At 39.5% G+C, this 20,813-nt stretch overlaps 1 long non-coding RNA gene across 3 annotated transcripts in view; it reads left to right on the top strand.

The window, feature by feature from the left end:
- Positions 1-6,193: 6,193 nt before the first annotated feature.
- LOC103658205 overlaps positions 6,194-20,813 on the top strand; it is a 54,574-nt gene continuing 39,954 nt past the window's right edge. For all 3 annotated transcript variants that reach the window (XR_567062.2, XR_567060.2, XR_567061.2), the window contains exons 1-3: positions 6,194-6,320; positions 14,775-14,903; positions 15,502-15,669. This is a non-coding gene — a long non-coding RNA (uncharacterized LOC103658205). The remainder of the gene's footprint in view (positions 6,321-14,774; positions 14,904-15,501; positions 15,670-20,813) is intronic.

Raw genomic sequence — 20,813 nt, 5'->3', positions numbered from 1 at the left:
TGTTATTATCATTGTTTAAAAATGTTGTGACCCGTCTGCTATAGTTTCTGAGAAAGATATTTTCCAGCACTTGATATTTCCCTCCTCTCTCTTTCATATTCTATTACTGCAGATAAGGACGAAGAAAATCCTTAGGACAGACTTGTTTTAAATCAACGTAACACAATGCCAGCATTGTCTCTTTTCAAGATGAACTTTTAAGTTAAATTTGGCATGAGCTTTGCCAGAACTACAAACAACTTTGCTCCAGAGACACTCTATCCACCCTGTTAGGGAGCATTAATAATTCAAATGTTATGGTTGTGGTTAATTGTGCTCATTAGGAGAAGGCAGAGGCTGAAGCATTTTTGTATAGGGACATGCTTGCCTCCATCGCAGCCCTGGCCAAGGCGTCCAGAACAGTTTAGGCTCCCTCCGGAGGAATCACAAAATGCACATGTGGTGTAAGTGTTATCATCCCATGGGAACCGGGTTTGGAAGAACCCGGGATGAACTTGGACCCAGGTATTGGACCAGTTTCCGTATGAAGTGATGAGAATCCCTTGGATATGAAAGAAGTCATTATTGTGGGTACTGACCCATGGTGGCATTCACTCATTTTCTCAAGAAAGTTTTATTATGTGAAATTGATTCAACTTTGTGACATCTAAGCTATTGTTTCATGGTTGAGTATTAGCGACTTTAAGGAAGCCCGTGCATCTTACTTGAGCAATTGATTAGCTTTGACAGGAGTGTGTACACAAAACCCCAGTGAAGTAATCTGCTTTGCTGATCATTTTTCTCTACTGGTTTGCTGATAACATCCTTCAGTTTGAGGATGGACCTTCTGATGTAAGACTTGGGACTTAACCAGGAAAAGTTTCTTTGACCTAATCTGGATTTCATCATATTCAGTGAGTTTCTAGAGTAATCATTCTACATGTGTCACATGGATTGACTGGCTGTCTCTCTATTTCTCCTGGGTAGTGACTTCTTTTTATTTCATTTGGTATCATGTTTCCCATTTTCTCAAAGTTTTGTCCATATGTTTTCCCTGTGGCTGATTAGCCGTAAGTTAGATCACAGAGTTGAGGAAGACAATGCTTCTGCTTCCAGGTGTAAGTTCTTGTGTCCTCATGCTACTTACTAGGGTGAGTTTCTTTAGTGGTCAGCACTGGCCAGCTCCCTAGACAAAGCATGAGAGACCATCCCAGGCTAAACCAGCTGGGGCATGTGCTTGACCTTGGTAGCCTATCCCACTTCTGGAAAAACCAATTCAGTAGAGACTCTATTGATAATAGAGTCTTCTTTGGGTATAGACCAGAGGGCATTGTTAATGCCTGTGTTTCCAAGTCTGCTGTCCAGATCTTCTATTCACTAGATACTTTCCAAGGTCTGTTCTTTCTCAGAAGTTGGACTTAGTTATCAACACTCCATAATGCTGTGAAGCTAGAGAACAATTCTAGATTTGTTTGCAAGGGATGTGAGGCCAATTGTTGGAGGGTTATTTGCAACCTACCCTAAAGTCCAAGGTTAGTTTTTTTTTTTTAAAGATTTTATTTATTTATTTGACAGAGATAGAGACAGCCAGCGAGAGAGGGAACACAAGCAGGGGGAGTGGGAGAGGAAGAAGCAGGCTCATAGCGGAGGAGCCTGATGTGGGGCTCGATCCCACAACGCCGGGATCACGCCCTAAGCCGAAGGCAGATGCTTAACCGCTGTGCCACCCAGGCGCCCCTCAAGGTTAGGTTTTAATTTTGCCTTTTGTTTTACAGCTTTGAAAATGCCCAGTTCTTTACTTTGTCTCATAAGTAGGCTTCTGCCCTTTGAAATACAGCTCCATCTTTGTCCTGCTCATTCTACCCCTTTATTGTTTTCAGTATGGCTCCTAAGTACTGGATACTCAAGAAGGACTAATTGCTGGTTGTAATATTCCAAAGAATATTTGTGTAAGTGGTCTTTTTGTAAAACAAATTGAACTTTCTGATTGGAACATTATTGTGCTATTTCAGCATTAAGTAGTACATCATAAAAAGACTGTAGCAACACTAACTGAACATTCAGTCTACTTTCTGTTTGTTGAAGCGTTTATGGCTCCTACTCAAGACAAGAGAAATAACAAGGAAAGAAATGACTCTGAATACAGAACATTTTATTACACAAATAAAAAAAATGAGAGCGTATCTGTTAGCTCTTGCCAACTTTTGAAATATGGATTCCATTTGTCTTTATTATGGTCTATTCCCAAAGTGCCTTTTTCCTATTTATTAATTTTTGTATGTTACTATTAAACAGAAATGTGTGCCTACTGGAAATAGTCAAAGCTATTTCAAGAAACATGAAAAATGAGAAAAATATATCAACTCGTCTTTTTACTATTCTGTCAATAAATTAAGAAACATGCAGTTATTGTGGCTTCTCCTCCCTTTTCAAAAAAGTATGTGTATTATCATGGTAAAATGTCCCATCAAATCTGTAATAATCATGATGACTCATAGATATGTGATTCCCCTTATTAAGAAAAAAAAATACAGGAAATCCAATATAAATGAACTGTTTTCCTCAGTAGTGTAATAAAACTTGGATACTGGTATATGAGTTTTTGATTATATCATCCACTGATAATCTCTGGGTTCATTTCCTCCCAGTGAAGACTCAGTCTCCTTCCTCCCTCCCACCAGCCCCCTTTGGCCACTAACATTTTAGCAATTCTACTCCCTCGGCTGGGGAGGAGGCCTCCCAGTCACGGCGACCACAGTCTAGTATATTTTAAAGGCTGTAAATTTTCACCGTCAGATTTGAGCCAGGGGTGTTAAGCTCCAAAAGATACACATCTGCTTCCTACTCAAATGGTCTTTTGTTGTGCTTCTCAGTAGAGGGAGAGTTGTAATGCCACAAGAATAAATCCCAAGTGGGGAGGGGTAAATTATGGCATTTCAAAAAGAAATGCTCATGACTGCAAATATAACTAGGCTTTATTCTGTTCTTAAATTCTCTATTTCTTTTCAGAGGTCCATGATAATTTTTTATTACTCTTTAATGAACAGAGTAAGTCACTATTAAATTTCTAAAGTAACAAATTATTTTGTAACCTGAGTCATAACCCTTGAATGTATCTGGTTTCTATGTTTGGATTTCCAAATGTCAGGTTTTCCTAAATAGGATCACATGAATACAGGGCCAGAAAACAAAAGAAATGTCTAAGCAGCTTCTTGGGAAGTGTGCCTGTGGTCCATGCCCATGTATCCAGCCTATGAGTTTTTATTTACTAAATATTTAGAAAGGTAATCAAAGAATACTTAGTGTTAGAGGTTTACTTACATTCTCTCTATTCTAATGCCTCACTATCCAAGAGCAGACAATGATAGACCAACTTCATAGCTAGCAGAAATGCAAAGAGATAAATGTAATTGATCTTCAGTTTACTAATGAGTTTTGTTCCAAATTCTGTTTGTAAGTCTATCCTTTGGGACTGTCAATGCATTTTCCCATTGAAACAAATTTATAAATGGTAGGTAGGTTTCCCAGCTAGCCCACAGAATATGCTCAACCCATATGCAGTTATAAACTAGTTCGAAAGAACTTGATCATCAAGTTTCTGAGGATATAGGTATTTATTTATTCATTCACGAATGTATTGAGTACTTAGTGGGAATACAGAGATAACCTGGGTCCCTGATGGTAAGGACATCATGGTTGAATCAGGCAGTTAAATGCCCATTTCTTAAGTCTAAGTGCCATCACAGAAGATAGAATAGTGCGCTATGTATCTAGGACAGTAAGCTGAAGGTGCATGGGGTCAGGACAAGACTCTCAGAGGGTGTCTGAACTCTTTCTTTTTTTGCTAGAAGGGAAGGATGCAGTCAGGGAAGGGGGTGAAAGTGAGAATTTGTGGGAATTTTCTCTGGGTATGGGAGGGGGAATCAGCATGAATACGCAAAAGATGTTAAGAATAGCCTGTTAAGAATAGGTGGGAAGTTTGATTACCTTGCAAGCAAGGGCTGGGCCAATAGGGCTTGATAAATATGGGTTTGTTTGCCCCACTTGGAGGTGAGATGTCAAATAGGGGACTGACATGTTCATATTCACACTTTTAAACTTCACTTGGTCATTCCGTTATACTGGATGGGAGAGGCCATCAGCACAGGATAGGGAGAGGGACTCGGGGGCTGTTGGAGTTCTGTCAGAGAAAATTAATAAGGCTTGAGGGAAGGGCACATGGGGAAGAAGAGGGGATGGATTAGGGATATTTAAGAGTAAATTTGTTAGGGCCTGAAGACAGATGGGATTTAGTGGTAAGATAATGTCGAGATGAATAGAAAGAATGGTAATATATTATTCCCCCCCTTATTAAAGAAAGGAGAAAAAGGAGGAAAGAAAAAGGAAGAAAGAAAGAAAGAAGAAAGAAAGAAAGAGAGAAAGAAAGAAAGAGAGAAAAAGAGAAGAAAAGAAGGAAGGAAGAGAGGAAGGGAGGAAGAGAGGGGAAGCACAAACCTGGGGGCAGAGGCTCCCTTACAGATGTGTGCTTGGGTCATTACCCTGATCAGAAAGTTGGAGTTGAGGGAAGTGCTCGGGAGCAGTAGAGGCAGGTAATACAACAGGTGAGAAGCAAGTCTGCAAGAGTGGACGAGGAGGCTTTCAAGGGGGCAACCAGCGATGCTGGACCATAGCTAGAAGAGAGCAATGCCCAGAAGTCAAGACAGTAGAAAATTTCAGGAAAGGCAAAACAAAGTGAGTCAGTAGAAGAAACCAAGATTAAGCAATAAACATGGGGTTTAGCAAATAGGGAGATACTGGTGCTCCAATTTCCAGTTTGGGAGAAGAGAACACATTTCTCTGTCTCATGCTGGGGGCTCTATTACAGAACAAAGAAGCTTTCCTGCAGGGACATAGGGTGAGGGTGGGGCTGCAGGCCTCTGTCAGGAGAGTAGTGAGCCCTGGGTTGGAGCAGCGAAGGTGAGGAGCTGCAGCTCTGAGAGGAGAGGGGTTTGAGGTGGTATATGTTGGGTGTGTGTATGTGTGTGTGTTGGGGGAGGAGGGTGTGAAGAGCACTATTCCAGAGAGAGAGATCCAGGGGAAGTGTCCTTAGGGTAACCTTAGGTGGCGGATGGATGGCCAGTGGCTACAAACATTGTTTATCAAGAAGCCGATTCTTACCAGTCACTGTGTTACTATTACCAAAAGGACCACATTTTTTGAAACTATGAGGATAACATCTTAACTCCTTAGCAGAGCACGCAAAGCTTATCAGGAGTTGGTCCCCACTAGTCTCAGCTCTTGCTGCTGGCCAACCCTGTGTCCCCATATTGGAATGTTGTCCCTACCCCCTCCACGTACCCACCCACCACCAATGCTCATTCACTCCTCCATGTTCTTCGTATGTGGTTCCATCTATCATGAATGTTCTACTCCCCTTTTCTCAGCAATCTTTCTAAACCACACAGACCGAATATCACCTCCTCAGTAAAGCCCCTTCAACAGAGTAGGTTCTCCAGCGCTTGGCTTATATCTTTACTCAATCCAACAGTTCAGCTTAAAAATAACATCTCTCCCTTCTCTTGGACTGTGAGTTTCAAGGACACAGAGGGGCTTATTGATTTGGACTTTCTCAGTGCCTGGCTCAGTGCATGCCCACAATGAGTGCTCAGGGTTTGTTTAAACCCTGATCTAACTCCAAGGTTAGTTGTAAAAACTATCGGTCAGGAAAGATGGCGCTCACTAAACTTTATTGACCTGAAGCTGTTATGGGAGTGGTAAAGACCATCACCGCAGACCTTTGGCAAGTGTGTTAAGGGAGAGTGCCTAAATGCTATTAAGGCTTATATGTTAAGAAGTTACACTGTGTCCTCAGTGATACTGGGCAGCCAGGATGACTCATGACCCTCAATTTAAGCATCTGGAAGAGTCAATTTTATTTTGGGAGAAACTCTGTGTCACCTTTACTGAAAAAAGAAGTGCACATGAGGTCTTGGCAAGATGATATATTTCATAAATCTGTAAAATAAATGAAGTTCTTTGGGGACATTAATTCTTCTCTAACCTCTCTTGATGAGTTCAGAAAGTATTTATTATGCGAAGGAGCCAATTCCAAAGTGAAGCTCAGAGAATGTTCTTTCCTGAGCTCCTGGAACACAGCTCGGGTTAGTGATACTAATCTGTGATCATGACTCAGAAGCAGGAAGTGACACCAGACGAGCCTTAGTTCCAAACAACCCTCGAGGGGAGGGAGGAGCCCAGAGGACTGAAATCCTGTGTGGTTTTTCACAGCGTCTTTACTGAGATGATTGTCTTCCTTCCTTCTGAGTCTAGTCCAGGCACAGTCAGTGAAATGAAGGATCTGTGTAAGTATTATTCGGGTTTCTGGCACAAGAGCTACGGCTTCATTTGGGGTTGTGTTGAACTCAACCAAACTGCACTAATGACATCATAAAAGTTCTGCTTTTCAACAGTGAACTAGGGAATCATGGCAGGAAGGATGCAAACTCTCATGGAAGATGGGGTTTCAGTTTCAGATTTTCTACTTATATGTGTGTGACTTTGAGCAAGTGCCACTTAAATTCTTCAAGTCTAATGACCTCATCAGTAAAATGGGGATGATGCTACCTACTGACAGTTCCACACTGGCATCCGATGAATGCGTACTACGCGCTGGGCGCTACTTTATATGGGTTGGTTCTCCTTAATCCCTTTGATGTAGATATTATTGTTATCCATTACGTAGGTGAGGAAATTGGGATTTACAGAGATGGTGCACCTTGCCTGCGGGGAGGAAGCAGTAGAACTGGAATTTGAATCCAAGTCTCTCTGAGCCTGTTACTGAGTCTCTCTCTCTCTCTCTGTCATGGTAATGTAATCTATATTTCCAATGAAAAAGTAATACGTGTTTACTTAGAAATGGAAAATTTAGAAAATAGAGAACAAGCAAGAAGTTAAAGTTATCCATATTAACTCAACTTGGTAACACCCAGTCAACATTTTGCTAAATATCAACATTTCTTTTTTTTTTTTTAAAGATTTTATTTATTTATTTGAGAGAGAGAGAGAGCGCGTGAATGAGAGCATGAGTCAGGGGTTGGGGGGTGGAGGGGCAGAGAGTGAGGGATAAGCAGACTTCTCTGAGCAGATAGCCTGACACGGGCTCAATCCTAGGACACTGGGATCATGATCTGAGCTGAACGCAGACGTTTAACCCAGGCGCCCCGAAGAATCAACGTTTCTTTAACAAAATCTTACCATGCATTTATTTGAACTGACATAGTTATTCACATTTGGGGCAAGCGTGGAACACCATAAGAGAACAGAGGAGGGGCAGACTGCCACAGCACAGTGCCTGTGGGCATGGTTAAACAAGCTTTGTTTTCTACCGAGGTTCAATATTTAATCTATTTTTTATTCTCTTCTACCTACCATCTTTTCCACTTCATATCCATTCTTCTCCTTCCTTTAATTAATAATTTTATTAATTTTCTTTTTAAGTCAAAGGAATATAGTTTATAAATAGGTAACAATAAATCAACAAGGCCCACTGGACCAAGGAAAATAGACATTATCAAATGAGACAATTCACATGGATGAAGTGGCAGCCAGTTCACTTAGTTTGTTAAATCTCAGAACCAGGTCTTTTTCTTGAGTATCTGTGAGGTTTGCACAAAGGCAATTGTTTTAGCCCCAGCTTCCAGCCCTAGAATTGTGTGCTGTGGGTCACAGCAAGACCCAACCAGAGAGTGGGGACGACTCATTGCAATGTACTACCACTAGTGGAAAATAACTTTTTAAAAAAATTGAAGTATAATTGACGTACAGTGTCCTATTGGTTTCAGGTGTACATCATGGTGATTTGATATTTTATACATTCTGAAATGATCCCTTAGTTACCATCTGTCACCATACAGTCATTACTACTCATCGACTGTATTTCCTATGCTGTACATTACATCCACGTGACATTTCTTTTATAACCGGAAGTTCATACCTTTTACTCCACCTGTTTTGCCCACCCCCAATCCCTCCCTGCTCGGGTAACCAATAGCTTGTTTCCTTTATCTGTGAGTCTTTTTCTATTCTGTTTCGTTTATTTTATTTTTTAGGTTTCATACCCAAGTGAAATCACATGGCATTTGTCTTTCTCTGTCTTACTTATTTCACTTAGCATAATACACTTTCGGTCCATCCATGTGGTCACAAATGGCAAGGTGTCATTCTTTTCTCGTGGCTGAGTAACATTCCATTATATACATATACCACATCCTCCGTAGCCATTCATCTGTTGATGGATAGTTAGATTGCCTCTGTATCTCGGTTATGGTAAATATTGCTGCAATGAACACAGGGGTGCCTATATCCCTTCAAACTGGTGTTTGCACTCTCTTTGAATAAATACCCAGAGTGGAATTGTGGGTTACATGGTAGTCTATTTTCAATTTTTTGAGAAACCTCCATATTCTTTACCGTCGTGGCTGCACCAATTTACATTCCTACCAACAGTGTATGAGGGTCCCTTTTTTCCACATGCTCACCAACACTTGATAATTCTTTGTCTTTTTTTTTTTTAAGATTTTATTTATTTATTTATTTGACAGAGAGAGACAGCCAGCGAGAGAGGGAACACAAGCAGGGGGAGTGGGAGAGGAAGAAGCAGGCTCCCAGCAGAGGAGCCTGATGTGGGGCTCGATCCCAGAACGCTGGGATCACGCCCTGAGCCAAAGGCAGATGCTTAACGACTGCGCCACCCAGGCGCCCCTCTTTGTCTTTTTGATCATTGCTAATCTAACAGGTGTGAGGTGATACCTCATTGTGGTTTTGAATTGCGTTTCCCTGATGATTAGTGAAATTAAGCATCTTTTCATGTACTTGTTGGTCATCTGTATGTCTTCTTTGGAAAAATGTCTATTGAAGTCTTCTTTCCTTTTTTAAATCAGGTTGTTTGTTTTCTTGGTATTAAGTTGTCTAAGTTCTTTATATATTTGGGGCATTAACCCCTTGTTGAATGTATGATTTGCAAATATTTCTCTCATTTAGTAGTTTGCCTCTTTGTTTTGTTAATGCTTTTTTTTTCTCATGCAAAAGCTTTTAGTTTTATGTAACCCCATTTGTTTACTTTAGCTTTTGTTACCCTTGCCTGAGGAGACTGGCCCCCAAAGTATTGCTAAGATTAACCTAAAAGCACTTACTGCCTATGTTTTCTTCTAGGAGCATTTAATCCATTTTGAATTTATTTGTGTGTATGGTGTAAGAAAGTCGTCCAGTTTCATTCTTTTGCATGTAGCTGTCCAGTTTTCCCGGCCCGTCTTTCCTGCACTATATATTCTTCACTTCTTTGTCATAGATTAATTGACCATATATGGATGGGTTTATTTCTGAGCTTTTCATTCTGTTCCATTGATCTATGTGTCTGTTTTTATGTTTTGATTACATAGCTTTTGTAACTATTTTGATTACATAGCTTTATAGTATAGTTTGAAATCAGGAGTGTGATACCCCCAGCTCTGTTCTTCTTTCTAAGATTGCTTTGTCTGTTATTCAGGATCTTTTTTGGTTCCATACAAATTTTAGGATTCTTTGTTCTGGTTCTGTGGACAATGCCACTGCTATTTTGATGGGGATTGCATTGAATCTGTAGATTGCATTAGGTAGTATGGACATTTTAACAATATAAATTCTTCCAACCCATGAGCATGGAGTATCTTTCCATTTATTTGTATTGTCTTCAGTTGCTTTCATCAATGTCTCAGTTTTCAGAGTGGGTCTTTCACCTCCTTGGTTAAATTCATTTGTAGGTATTTTATTCTTTTTGATGGCAACTTTAAATTATTTTCTTTATTTCTCTTTCTGACATCTCATTATTAGTGTTTGGAAACGCCACCAATTTCTGTATATTAATTTTATAATTAATTATAATTAATTTTCTTACAACTTCACTGAATTTGTTACTTCTAACAGTTTTTTTTGGTGGAGTCTTTAGTATTTTCTTTATATAGTATCATGTTATCTGCAAATAATAGCAGTTTTACTTCACTTCTTCCTTTTCAAGCTGGATCATTTTATTTCTTTTTCTTGCCTAATTGCTGTGGCTAGAACTTCCAAAATTATGTTGAACAAAAGTGGTGAGAGTGGGTTTCTTTGTCTTGTTCCTGGTCTTAGAGGAAAAGCTTTTGGCTTTTTACTGTTGAGTATGATGTCAGCTGTGGGTTTGTCGTATATGGCCTGTCTAATATTGAGGTATAGTCCTTCTAGACCCACTTTGCTAAGAGTTTTTAACTATAAGTGGGTATTAAATTTTGTCAAATGATTTTTCGGTATCTGTTGAGATAATTATATGATTTTTATCCTTTGTTTTGTTAACGTGGTGCATCACATTGACTGATTTGCAGATGTTGAACCATCCTTGCATCTCTGGAATAAACACCACTTGATCATGTTATATGATCCTTTTAATATATTGTTGAATTTAATTTGCTAATTTTTGTTAAGGATTTTTGCATTTATGTTTATCAGGGATATCGGCATGCAATTTTCTTTTTTTTGTTTTTTTTTCTCTTCTTCTTTCTGGTTTTAGTATCAGGTCATAGCACGTGCTCCTGATGATGGACTGGGAGCAAGATCATATTATGTGAGATGATGAAGCACATCTCAGTTGGCTTCTGGCCAGTGTAGGTCTTACACACTTCTCTGGAATCTGAATGTTCTAACTAAGCTCTTAATAGTGATTAAATAAACCCCATGATTACTGATTACCACTTCCTATCAGCATTACTCAGTATTGGGAAGAGGCTTTTGTTTTGTTTTGTTTTTGCAACACTCTATCTAAATAAATGCTTGCTCATTTTGCTGAGAAATCGTCTATAAACTAGCTGGTTGCACTGTCATCAGGTAATTTGAGCAAGACACACTTCTTGTACTTCCATTTGAACACTGCTTAGAAAGGAAACTAGACTGGATTTTGCTATTACTGAGTGAAGAGTTCTAAGTTTCTGAGACATAAAAGGGAGTGGAGCTGTTGTGAACGCTTGAGTGAAGCTAAGGCATTTATAAGTGAAGAATATTGATACAGAGAATGAAGATATTCCTGAGAATAAGAGTGAAAAGATAAATAGTTCCCTTCTGGGTAGAGTTGCCAGATTTAGCAAATAAAGATGTGGGACTCATGCAGTTTGTGGTATGCACTTAGACTAAAACAATCATTCATTGTCTATCTGAAATTGAAATATAATGGGTGTCCTTTATTTTATCTGGTAACTCTCCTTCTGGGTGATAAATCAGATAAAAAATCTAGTAGAGATATACAGTACTTTGCAATTCTCTAGGGTATTCAAATATATTTAAGCAAAACCCCTCCCTGGCTTCCTTTGCTGTTCTTCATAAATCATCATTTCTCCTCAAAGGTGTACTTTATGTTTCTTTCTGGATCTCTGACTCTTATGGGGGATGGTGTTTAGGAAGCTACATTCTGGAGATCTTTCCTAAGAAAAAAAGAAACCAGGACTTAAGTTTTTTTTTTTTTTAAAGGTTTTATTTATTTATTTGACACACAGAGAGAGAGAGAGACAGTCAGCAAGAGAGGGAACACCAGCAGGGGGAGTGGGAGAGGAAGAAGCAGGCTCCCAGCAGGAAGCCTGATGTGGGACTCGATCCCAGGACCCTGGGATCACGCCCTGAGCCAAAGGCAGACACTTAATGACTGAGCCACCCAGACACCCCAAGACTTAAGTTTTCTAACTGGAGTGATTCTGGAGAGATTAAGAGGAGAAGGAGGTGGAGGAGGGGCTGGGAGATTGAGAGGTAGTTCAGGGCTGGCTAAATGCAGTTCCGGATTGCAGTCCTGGCTCATGTCAAATATTTGGACTTGGAACTTCATAGACAGAAGTCATAGGGTTCCCGGGAGAAAGGTTTCCCACAATGTTGGAGTCTAATGGAGGGTATGCACCCAACCTGAGCCAGGAAACAGGGGTCGCCCAAGAAAGCTAGTAATTACATTTCTCTCCCCCTCTCTGGGCTTGTCATGGACCTTGCTGCTGCCTGCAAGGGAGTGTCCAGGAGATGTACTGATCAGGGCCTGGCCCCTTGCAATGTGACAGCAGGAGTCCCACACTTCCCAGTCGCTCAGGATGAACAAGACTAGGTAAATCTTGGTCAGCAGCTATCTTTCTTCCCACGGAACAAATAGGCCCATAATAGGGCTGGCTTTTCTTTGCAAAGGGAAATTAAGGCCTGGAACTAGACTTAAAGACTTTGTAGTGAATGGAAAGCCATTTGCTTTCTTTGCAATTAATTTTGCTATTTTTACTCATCTTAATAGGTTAAGTCACTCAAAGAAATGAACAAATTAATATTTACTTTCCACCAGAATCTCTTCAAGGTCCCAATGTTAACAGTGCCTTGCATATCATTTCCTGTTTTTCTCCACACTCATGCAAACATAAAAGCATATGCTTTTATGTGTACATATATACATTATGTGTGTATGTGCATATGTATGTATACATACAGAACCCTATGTTTAAAGTTTTGAAGGGAATAGTGTATGTTTTTTAAAAAATGGGATTATTAAGTACATGAATTACATTACTCTATAACTTGCTTTCTCACATTATAAATAGTTCTCTAGTCAATAAAGATTATACCCATTTTTAATATCTTTAAATTTTTCTGTTATGTGGGTATATAAAAATTTGTTTAATTAGTCTTCTATTGATGAGATTTTAGGGGTTTTTTTGGCCATTAAAAACTGGGCTGCATCAACATTAAAAAATATCCTTATATGTATGTTTATTTCTATAGGAAAGAATTCAAACCAGAACATTGATCACCAAAGGCCATGTATATTTTAAATTTCTTTAGATATTGCATAATTCCTTTCCAAAAGGTTGTAGCAATTTACACTTCTCTCCTCCACCCCTGCACCCAGAAGTATATGGGGGAGCTTATTTCCTTGCTCCTCATTCGTGCTGATTGTTTTAAATTTTTGTTAATCTGATGCATGGGAAAATGGTATCTCATCTTAACCATCCATGAGGTTGAATACATATCATAGCAGCAATGTCCACAATAGCTAAATCGTGGAAGGAGCCGAGATGCCCTGCAACAGATGACTGGATTAAGAAGTTGTGGTCCATATATACAATGGAATATTACTCAGCAATCAGAAAGAATGAGTTCTCAACATTTGCTACAACATGGACGGCACTGGAGGAGATAATGCTTAGTGAAATAAGTCAAGCAGAGAAAGACAACTATCATATGATTTCTCTCATCTATGGAACATAAGAACTAGAATGATCAGTAGGGGAAGAAAGGGATAAAGAAAGGGGGGGTAATCAGAAGGGGGAATGAAACATGAGAGACTATGGACTATGAGAAACAAACTGAGGGCTACAGAGGGGAGGGGGGTGGGGGAATGGGATAGGCCGGTGATGGGTAGTAAGGAGGGCACATATTGCATGGTGCACTGGGTGTTATACACAACTAATGAATCATCGAGCCTTACATCGAAAACCGGGGATGTACTGTATGGTGACTAACATAATATAATAAAAAATCATTATTAATAAAAAAAAATAAAATAAAAAATAAAATTTCCACTGGTGAAATAAAAAACAAAAACAAAAACAAAACAAAAAAAAACCATCCATGAGGTTGAATACATATTTAACATATATATATAATATATATTTAAATTTATTTTAATTTTTACTTTTTTTAGCAGGGGAGGAGCAGAGGGAGAAGGAGGAGAGAGAGAATCTTAAGCAGGCTCTATGCCCAACATGGAGCCTGATGAGGGGCTTGATCTCACAACCCTGAGATCATGACCTGAGCTGAAATCAAGAGTTGGACGCTTAATTGACTGAGCCACCCAGGCGGCCCTTAAATATATTTTTACTGGTTTTTTTTTTTTTTTGCCTCTTGGAAGTTCATTCCTCTGAATTGCCTATTCATGCTCTTTGCCACTTTTTTATTGACTTGTTTTTTTCAATTAATTTTTAGGTTTTGCTTGTGTATTAAGAATTACATTACTTGTATCTGTGATGAATTTTTTTTTCTCCTAATACATTATTTGTGTTTTAACTTTGTGGTATTTTTTCATCACGTGAAATTTCAAATTTCTATATTGTCATATATTTAAATTTATTATTTTTTGTTTTTACTATGAAAGAAATACACCTTTGTGGTAGAAATTCAAATGGTACAAAAGGGTAGAATGAAAAGTGAATTTACCCCCCAATTTTTGGAATTCTTAGGCCAGTTCTCCAAAGATAATCAGTGTTAAAAGTGTCTTCCTTACCAGTTTGGAATTTCGTGTGTTTATGTAAACATCTCTCTCTCCCTAAAACTGCTAACATTTACTGAGCACCTACCACATGCTAGAAAATGTTCTAGGCAAAACTCCTGCCTATCGAGCTTACATTCCAATGGTACAAAAAGTAATAAACAAACCAACCAGGAGATAAATAAAATAATTGCAGATAATAGTAAATTCTGTAAAGAAAATAGGGTTAGAGCACAGAAAGTAATAGGGAGGAGCACATTATTTTAGATGGGGTGGTTGAAGAGGGAGTCTCCAGTGAGATGAAATTTCATTGGCAATATAATAAATGTAAATACTGTACAGTATTTAAAAATACCATGTGCTGTCATCACTTAATAATAAAATAGGACACATTTACTTAGCGTATATAGATTTGCCCGTATGAAAAAATTTTAAGTTTCATTAACATAAGATGGTTAACTTCAATTTTATATGGACAGACGGTGTGAAAGTACGCTTATCTTTCTGTGTCTCTTGCCATCCCCACATGTAGAGGCCATTCACTCGATCACTTGGAAGCAGATTACACACACGATCAGCTCTTCGTATTAACCAAAAGGAAGTGTGGAGGCTGTCTGGAGAAGGGGCCTCACCAAGAAGGGAGGAAGTGGATCTCCCATAAGTGAGTACTTTAATTCTGGGGGCACATGGGAAGGGCTTGGCTAATGGGAGGGTGGAGCGGTCTATGGCTCTTACTCTTCCAGTTGATTTCTAGCCCCCGTGGACGTGCACGTCTAAGAGGGAACTATCGCAAGGCTGAAAGCGGGCAGTACGAAATGCCGTCTCTCCTTTCCTAGCCTACCACTTTGAAAATACAGAAGCTCCTGTGGTGATAAAGGGGGTCAGTTTACTAAATGGGCATCTCTTTGTTGTGGCTTTGAGATCTAAGCCTGGTTTCTGGGAAACTCGGCAATGTGGAACTGAAAGAGATTTGGTGCCCCACACGCTCCGCCGCCACTGAGCTGTCAAACACAAACAAAGCACATTGCCTATTTAAAGGGGAAGAGAGAAGTGTAAGATTAAAGTCAGGTTCGGCAGTTATCTCTGGATTCCTGTTGTCCGTTCTGCTCCTGATCCACTCTTCAGTGGGTTTTTGAGAGCTGGCTTGCTGACCCAAACAGATAGGCCAACTCGTGATTTATGGAAATCCACTGAGTCATGCTGTGTCTCATAGTGCCTTTGCTCTGCTCTGAGGAAGCTCAAATTTATCTTTTTGGCAGGAAGTACCCAAAGAGGTCTGTCTACACAGCAGATTCCCGCAGGAAGAGATGGCCATGCTGTGGAAGTGAGTTATTATCATTCCTGTGCTTCTCTGGTGAACCCAGATGGACCCGTGGATGCTTTGGGTAGCCAAGGTTCTCACGTACTTTCTTAATTACTGTAATCAGGTGAGCAAAATGACAAACCATCTGGGGTTCTTGGGACAATACTTTGCAAACCTGTACAGCTACCCCTTTGGATAATAAAACATGTTCAAATTGTAAGCAACCCCGATTTAGCCGAAGGAGGAGTTGCAATCACCTTGACGATCGATCCTGGGCAAGCCCTCCTTTGTTTCACCTTTTCTGAGGTCTTGGCACAGGTTAAACCAGCCAGCGAAGAACACGAATGGAACCTCGGCTAAATGCAGGTCTTTGCCAGAGGTTCTGAGGTGTGGGGGTTAAGGATGCATATGGGATGGTCTTGCAGTGCAAACTGCAAGAGAAACAAGGAAGGGTACGTGTGGGGAAATATGGAAACTGCAAGAGGAACAGAGAAACTGCATCAGAGAAACAGAGGACATGGTTCCTGTCCTTTTAGGAAAATTAGACAATTAAAAATGAGCTGAAGACATTCCTAAGGAAACCTAAGTAGCAATGCATACAATGCTTGTTAGGGACATATGCATTTGAGAGAGCGGTGTACTGTATAATATGCGATCACCTGCGTGAGTCAGGATTGGTTTGGGAATTCATCCCAAGAAGGTGAAGAAGTGGAAGATTGTGTTTTCATGATGACAGTGGGTTGTGTAGGCAGGTCAGAGTGCATAAAGTGATAATTGGTTATTGATGATGAAACAAGGATGGGGAAGGCCAGGATATTTTCCAGCGAGAGTGATTCTAAGGGTGTTGCTTTCCACCTTTGTTTCTACTGTTCCAAGTTAGCGTAAGACATTGCTGCACTTCTAATCATCTGTTTAGCTTGCCTGAGGTGTCTCCTAGAAATAAACATCACCAACAGTCACTGGGCACTTACTGCGTGAGTCATCTCATTTGATCTTCAGAGCAACACTGTGTGTTGCGAGATGTTATTATCACCATCCCCATTCTATAGATAAGGAGCGTATCAGTCAGGGTAAGTTAGATCACGATACATCACAAACAACCTTCAAATCTCAGTGGCTTAAAGTATACGTGCTACTGTGGGGTACGTTCTACATGGGGTAGCAGAGGGGGCTCTACTCATTGAAGTCACACAGGGACCCAGGCTGATGGAGATTCCATTTTGAAATACATTTCTATGGTCTCTGGAAAAGAAGACAGGCATCTGGTGAACTGGCTCTTAGTTTTTGCTTGGAAGAGATCCATGCATTTCTGCTAACATTTCATTGGACAACACAAGTCCTATGGCTATGCCTGCCTTCAAAGGGTGTAGGAAAGGGAAATGCTAGCTTGTAACTGGGAGCAGGGGAGAAGACTGATAGCTGTGAATGACTCTAATGAGTAACTACAAGGAACCTAAGGTCCAAAGAGGGGATGTGACTTGCAAAAGGCTTCACATCTAGCGTGGTTCCATAGCCCGCCCTATCCTCTGCAGCACCTGCATTTTGCCTTACGTGCAAACTGGAGGAATTGAGAGAGGATGGTTGGTGGGAAGACTGTAATTGGGGATGAGATTCACTTCATAACTCCTTGCTCTGTTTCTAAGTTTCAGTGGCCAGAATAGAATCTTTGAAAAAAATCATTTCATAGTATGTCTTTGGCCAAGGGAGAAAGGAAGGGAGAAGGAGATTAAAAGCATAGAAGAATGTTGAAATTGTATTCAGAGACTCAACTTAGTTGTCAGAAGGGCTGCGGGTTTCTTGTCCTTTGTTGGGAGAGCTGGGGGTTTTAGAAAATAGTCACTTAAAAATAACAGATGAATTTTGCCACAGTTGGCCTCCTTTGATGCTTGAGATGTTTGGAAAATGAGGAAGACTTTACTGCCAGCTTGTTTATTTAGGTCATCTTGACGGCTGAATTAGAGTAGCCATGAAGCGATTCAATCGCTGGGTCTAGGATAGAGAAAACCATTCTTGAGAATAAAGAAAGAGTCGGAGAGAACGTCTCTGAGGGGAGTGGGGAGAAAGAAAAGCCCACAGAGAGAAGAAAGTGCTTGGAGGAAAAGACTGGAACATGTGAAACAAGGGGGTGGGGGAGAGGGAGGGAAAAGGACTTTGAAATGAGTAGGCCCACCCACATTCATATTTTCTATTCCAAGAAACTCAAATTTCTGGGATATAGGATCAAAAATAAAAACATCCTCTATAAAGAGGCTGTTAAATCAGCTGGCTCAGCCAAGAATTTGAGCACTTCTGAGATCTTCTCCGTCTTGTTGGGGTTGGCAAACCCTTCTTCTGGAGCACATGGAGTCATTCAGGCTTTTGTGGAGTGACTGAAGCATCAGGGGCCAGAAGGAAGCCAATCCGGAGAACTTTATTCTAGTCCCCACTTTCGGACTGAGGCTCACGAGGGCTTGTACAATTCTCTATGATCTGAGACCCCTGGATAGCCCCCAAAATAGCATTTGGAATTTAATTGCCAAGGGTGAAGAAGTATTCTCTGTTGCAAAAACTGAGAATTTGTTAAAATTGGGAATTTGGAGTTGGGCTCCTTTCAAATATGATATTAAAACCTAATTTTTAAGGTCAAATTTACACTATATGGGTAATACTGTTAAATTTCGTTAGCAAAATGAAAAAAAATTAAGATAAAAAGAACAGACTATTTGGCATGTATAGTCAGATTTTATCTACTTAATTTTTTTATTTCTCAAGATTATATTACAAAGATATGGTCAAAATGATCATATTCTTATGTATTTGAATTTTGAATTTATAAATACATTTTTAAGTACTTAATCTAAATTTAAGTTAAAGTTAAGTCAGTTTAATTTGTTGTGATAAGTACCAGGTCTTGTATGAAAGTGTTGAATCAGTTAAGTGTACACCTGAAACTAATATTACACTGTATGTTAACTAACTGGAATTTAAATAAAAACTTAAAAGAACAAAATGTGATTAATGCAACAAATAACGCAAGTGGATATAAAATAAAAAGTGAAAATCTCTTTTTCATCTGATCCCAGTCCTCAGAGGTAATCACTAATTTTCCCCCAGCTTTATTGAGTTATAACTGACAAATAACATTGTATAAGTTTAAGGTGTATGAAGTGATGATTTAATGTGTGTATCCATCAGGAAATGAGAACCACACTAAGGTTAGTTAGCACATCCGTCACCTTACATGCTTACTTCTGTGTGTGTGTGTGTGTGTGTGTGTGTGTGTTAAGAACATTCAAGGTCCATTTTTTTTTTAAGATTTTATTTATTTGAGAGGGAGACAGATTTTGAGAGACAGAGAGAGAGAGAAAGAGACAGAGCACACACACGAGTTGGGGAAGGGAGTAGAGGGAGAGGGAGAAGCAGACTCCCCACGGAGCAGGGAAGCTCAATGAGGGGCGCAATCCCAGGACCCTGAGATCATGACCTGAGCCAAAGGCAGATGCTGAATCTTAGAGCCACTCAGGTGCCTCTAAGATCTATTGTTTTAACAGCTTTCAAGTATAAAATACAGTATTGTTGGCTATAATCACCTTGCTATATGTTAGACCTTCAGAGCATCCACCTTATGACTGGACTTTTGTACCCTTTGACCGTATCATTCTGTTTTCCTCACTCTCCAGCCCCTGGCAACTATCATTCTACTCTCTGTTTCTATGAGTTGGGCTTTTTTTAAGATTCCACATATAAGTGAGATCATACGTATTTTCCTTTCTCTGTTTAATTAATTTCACTTAATAATATCCATCCATGTTGTTGCAAATGACAAGATTTCATTTTTTTTATGGCTGAGTCATATTCCATTATATATGCATACCTATGTCCACACACACACACACACACACACACACACACACACACCTATCTCACATCTTCTTTACACATTCACCTATTGATAGACACTTAGGCTGTTTCTATGTCCTGGCGACTGTGAATGATGCCACAATGAACATGAAGTAGAGATAGCTCTTCGAGAGAGTGCTTTTATTTCCTTCAGATCTGTACCCAGAAGTGGAATTGCTAGATCATCAGGGAGCTCTATTTTTAAATTTTGAGGAAACGCCACACTGTTTCCCATGGTGGCCGTACTAATTTACATTTATATCAACAGTGTACAAGTGTTCCCTTTCCTCCACACCCTTGCCCGCATTTGTAATCTCTTGTCTCTGATAATAGCCATTCTAACAGGTGTGAGGCGATAGTTCATTATGGTTTTGATTTGCACTTGCCTAATTATTAATGAGGTCTATTTTTTGATGTATCTATTGGCCACTTGTTTGTCTTCTTCGGAAAAATGTCTCTTTAGTTCCTCTGCTCATTTTTTAAAAAAAGATTTTATTTCTTTATTTGAGAAAGAGAACATGAGCAGGGGAGGAGTAGAAGGAGAGGGAGAAGCAGGACCCCGGGATCATGACCTGAGCTGAAGGCAGACACTTAACTGACTGAGCCACCCAGGCGCCCCTCCTCTGCTCATTTTTAAATCAGATCATTTCTTTGCTTGTTGGTTTGGATATTCAGTTCCATGGGATCCTTATATACTTGGGACATTAACTTCTTACCAGATAGATAGTTTGCAAATATTTTCTCTCATTTCATAGTTTCCTTTTTCATTGTGTTCTTTCCTTTGCTGTGCAGATGCTTTTTAGTTTAACTAGTCCCGCTTGTTTATTTTTGATTTCCTTCTTTGTGGTTTCAGTACCATATTCAAAAAATCATTGCCAAGAGCGATGTCAAGGATATTTTCTCCTATGTTTTCTTTAAGTAGTTTTATAGATTCAGGTCTTACATTTAGGTCCTTATTCTATTTTGAGTTAATTTTTATAAGTGGTATAAAATCAGGGTCCAATTTCATTTTTTGGCGTGTGAATATCCAGTTTTCCCAGTACAATCTTTTCAAGAGATTATCCTTTTCTCATTGAGACTACTTGGCTCCCTTGTCAAATATCCTTTGATGTATGTGTTTGAGTTGATTTCTTGGTTTTTGATTCTGCTCCATTAGTCCATGTGTCTGTTTTTATGCCAGTACCATACTGTTTTGATTACTGTAATTTTATAATAAAATTCGATATCAGGAAGTCTGATGCTTCCAGAGTTGTTATTTCTCAGAATTGCTTTTATAGATCTAGACATATTTTCGAATGGTATTTTCTATGTCTTTGAAAAATGTCATTGGAACTTTGATAGGCATTGCGTTGAATCTATAGATAACTTTGGGTATTGTGGACATTGTAA

The sequence above is a fragment of the Ursus maritimus genome, unplaced genomic scaffold, assembly GCF_017311325.1.
Source record: "Ursus maritimus isolate PB19 unplaced genomic scaffold, ASM1731132v1 scaffold_2, whole genome shotgun sequence".
In the NCBI taxonomy this organism is placed as follows: Eukaryota; Metazoa; Chordata; class Mammalia; order Carnivora; family Ursidae; genus Ursus; species Ursus maritimus.
Note: the sequence above shows the minus strand (reverse complement) of the source record. Positions and strands in the feature narration are given on the sequence as shown.